Genomic DNA, 4211 nt, shown 5'->3' with positions numbered 1-4211 from the left:
TTTCACTCTTCCCTCTGTCTTTCTTTTCTCATTATCCTCTTCAAAAGCTCCATACATGAGGCACCCACTATTTAGTCCTCTGTCTTAAGGCTCAAACATACTCAGGCAGACTCCGCGCTCAACGGACTCTCATCTGACCTCAAATACTCGAGCAGACTTGGAGCGGAACGTCACATAGTGGTTGCCTGTGAAATTTCTTTAAAATCCTACATTTCCCAGACGCTTTCCCCACAATCCTACAGTTCCCACAATCCTTTGCGCACTGTTTACCTTTTTAGTCATGGCGTCCTATACTGACGATGAGGAAGAGGAGCTGCTTTGGAGCGTATTTGGCCAAATTTGCTCAATCTTTTCTCTGTCCGGGAGCGTGAAACAATTAACTGTGGCTGAGCTGAACACTCCGGAACTGTGAATCACCCGCAGAGCACACATTGTGTTGCAGAGAAGGGTGATGTGTTGACGGAAAACCGTCGTAGGGGCGGAAAACTTTAAACCCTGTGCTATAAGCAACAGCAGGTTTTGCAATGCCACAGTCAGGAAATATGTCTTTGCTCCGCTCATGCTGATGGAGGCTTCACGTAGTTCCAGTGTGGTCTGCCTCTGCAGCTTCATCTTCAACTGTCTTGTAGTTGCTTCACAGCAGTCGTTGAGTATGACATGGGACTCCAGTTTAATTCAACAAGCTGCAACGTTTATTTGACCAATCACTCAAAAATGGCATACAGCTTATAATTATTCTGTTCAGGTCACACACACTCCCTCACTCTGCACACTGGTCGAGCGACCAGCGCATTCATTCGCAGTTAAAGGGCCACGCACCCACACACTCACACTGACAATAAATGTTATGTTCAGGTCCTGCATGGAAATTCTTCAACTCTTCCAATTAAAAATACTGTACGCTGGAAAGTTTACACAAAGGACCAGTATGTTTTAATATTCAAAATCAGTTTTATTGTCAAGTAGAGTTTTTAGACAATTTTGACAAGTTTGGTGTCAATAGGCTGAATAATCCATATTATTTCAAATTCTGTTCTCTCTTTCAGTTCTCTCTTTCAAGTTCTCCGAGGCACCGAAAAAAATCTTTCTTTTTCATTACTCTAAACCTAGGTTAGTGCTATCTGGGGTGATTGGACGGGGGTCTTGGGTTCCGTTGGGGGGGCTTGCCATCAATGCTGCCTCAGGGTCAGTTGCTTCTGGAGTGATTGGCCAGGGTTCTTGGGTACCGGTAGAGGGGCTTGCCACCAGTGTTGCCTCAAGATCAGTTGCTTCTGGGGTGATTGGACGAGGTTCTTGGGTGCCGGTGGGGGGGTTTGCCACCAATGCTACCTCAGGATCAGTTGCTTCTGGAGTGATTGGCCAGGATTCGTGGGTGCCGGTGAGGGAGCTTGCCACCGGTGCTGCCTTGGGATCAGTTGCTTCTGGGCCTAGGGTCTTGCGTCTGCTGGCTCTGGACCTGGCCACTGGAGGGTGCTCGCTGGTTTTTCCCTGGGCGTGGATCTTGGCCCTTCTGCTGGGGCCTTGGATGGAGGGCTCCCTGGGCCCTCTTCGGGGGTTGGGTGTTGGGGCAAGGATAGGTTTGGAAGGTTGGCTGCAAGCAGGGGTTCTCGTAGCGGGTGTTCGGGGCGGCAGCGGGGTGTGTTGGGTCTTGGTCCTTCTGCTGGAGTCTCGAATGGGGGGCTCCCTCGGCCCTCCCTGGGGGTTGGATGTTGGGGCATGAATAGGTTTGAGAGGGCGGGTGCTAACAGGGTTCTTCTTAGTGGGTGTTCGGGGCGGCAGCGGGGTGTGTTGGGTTTTGGCTCTTCTCCTGGTCCCTCCCCGGGGGTTGGGTGTTGGGTCATGAAAAGGTTTGGGAAGTTGGGTGCAAGCAGGGGTTCTAGTGGCGGGTGTTCGGGGAGGCAGCGGGGTGTGTTGGGTCTTGGCCGTTCTGAGGCGGTTGGCTGAAGCCTCTTGGATGCAGCTTTTTATGGAATTGATCAGTTTCCTCTGAGCTGAACCAGGCTCAGCATCCATCTCCTGTATTTTACTTAACCCACCACTCATCACAAACTCTTGGCAAGCTTCACTGTCATGATGCATAACCTTGCTGAACTGGCCAAGCACATGATTTAAGATGTTGCTGGGAGCATTGCTGAGGAGAGGCTCTAAACTGGGCAGGTGAGTGCACTTCCGCAGGATGTTCTTCAGAGCCTTCTTACTTTTGAGCCGCAGGTCCTCCAAACTGCTTGCTCCCGTGTAAAACTGCAGTAATTTAGGCAGTAGGCCTGCAGTGGCTACAGCGTTGGCGTGCTCTGGTGTGTGATGTCCAATCTGACCAATGGACCATACGGTGGCCTCCTTTATGTGATCCTCATCCTCCTCGGACAGACAGATGGCCAGCTGTTGCAACCCCTTGGAGAGGATGACGGCCATAGCGAGATTTTCACTATGAGAAGCGACGTATCCCAGCATCATGATCCCGGGAAGTCTCATGCTTCCACGGCTTTTATCCAGGTAGTCCACCACCTCCACTAAACCATCACAGTTCACAATCACCTGAGATAACTGTGCACTGTGTTTGACCACCTCCCACATCAAGGTGATGACATCTTTCTTTACATATTCATCCGGGTCCTGGAGGCAGATCATGATATCTGGGAAAATGTACGCCGCGATCACCATCTCAGCCAGTTCTACTGAGTGTTTACTGATCTGAATGAGAGTGAACAGCACCTGCCTTTTCAGTTTGACATCAGGGCTGCGGATCATCTGTTTCAGGAGTGCGATAGTGCCAGTGTTGACCTCCTCTCGATCCAGGTCATTTGTGTGCAGGGACAACAGCAGAGAGGCTGCACCTGCATCCACCACAGCCTGAGAAAGCATTGTATTTTGTTGTGCGATGTAGGCCAGGGCCCAGGCAGCAGCCTCTTTTACCTCAGGGTCAACAGCTCCCAAACAGGAGACCAAAATATCCAACCCACCACTGTCAACCACAGCCTGGGAGAGCTCAGGGGAGTGTTTGGCCACAGCATGCAGCACAAACACTGTAGCCTTCTTATAATGATGAGGCTGTGAAGGAATAGACCAGATCAACTGATGCAGGATGTCTTTCTTCACCACAATCCTAGCCAGCTCTTCACTGTGTTCTACCAGACGGCCCAGAGCCAAAACTGCATTGTGCTGGATGCTGGGATCCTCATCCAACATGAAAAGACGCAACTGGGAAATCATTTTTTCCTTTTGGTGGATCTTCATGTTGTCAGAGTTGATTGACAAATCAGCAACCATCTGCTTAAATTCCATCCTTAATGTCTGGGACTGATCATAGGCTTCAATCATCTGTTGCTGAATCATGGTGGGTTTGTCAGAAGATGACTCCATATCAAGTGTTTGGTTGAAGAGAGTGCTCTCCATTTTGTCTCAAAATTTGTTCCTGTAATTCCTTGTTGAAGTAATGAACTTTTTCTTCTTTCGTTGTTATTGGTGTGATGATGAGTGGCTACTCGAAAGGATCCTGTGACATTAAAGGAACCTATGAAAAAGGAGCTTTCTTTGATTTTGAGAGAACCTGTGACATCATCAACAGCAAAGAAACATGCTGACTCCTGATTGACTGCAGAAGACAAGTTGTGACATCATCAAGAGCAGAGGAAAATGCTGACTCCTGATTGGCTGCTGAATAAGATACGTTAGTTCGCACGAGGATGATGCTGGCTGCCCCTTGGTCTCTGCCCATCTGCTGGGGTCTCGGGTGGGGGGGTTCCCTGGACCCAAACCCAGGGCGTTGGGCGTGGGCGGGTGTGTGCTCACGGGGGCCCTCAGGATGAGGTGGCGGCTGTGTGCGTTTGTGCTCCCTGGAGTGCTCAGGTGTGGGAGATGCCGCTTTTTCAGAATCAGAATTCCTTTATTAATCCCAGATGGAAATTACTTATGTTACAGCCACAGAAAAAAAATCACAAATAAAAGAATAAAACATTTAACAAAGATAAAAGAAAGAATAAACTTTAAATAATTGTATAATTAAGTAAAACACTGTTAAAAAATAGGGATCAGATACACACACATTACAATAGTAGAAAATGATATGATACAGATATTTACAACAATCAAGCTGTGAGGTTACAGTGATGAATTATACAGTTTGATCTCCACAGGCAGGAATAATTTCCTGTGGCGTTGTGTGACGCACCGTGGTTGGATCAGCCTGGTGCTGAAGGTTCTAAAGGTCCTAA

General features: G+C 48.6%; 1 pseudogene; it reads right to left on the bottom strand.

Moving 5' to 3' along the window:
- Positions 1 to 1095: 1095 nt before the first annotated feature.
- On the bottom strand, positions 1096 to 3492 carry LOC114471516 (sperm-associated antigen 6 pseudogene; annotated as a pseudogene).
- Positions 3493 to 4211: the final 719 nt, after the last annotated feature.

This window comes from Gouania willdenowi, chromosome 10, assembly GCF_900634775.1.
Source record: "Gouania willdenowi chromosome 10, fGouWil2.1, whole genome shotgun sequence".
Classification (NCBI taxonomy): Eukaryota; Metazoa; Chordata; class Actinopteri; order Blenniiformes; family Gobiesocidae; genus Gouania; species Gouania willdenowi.
The sequence above is the reverse complement of the archived record's forward strand: the minus strand, read 5'-3'. Positions and strand labels throughout refer to the sequence as shown.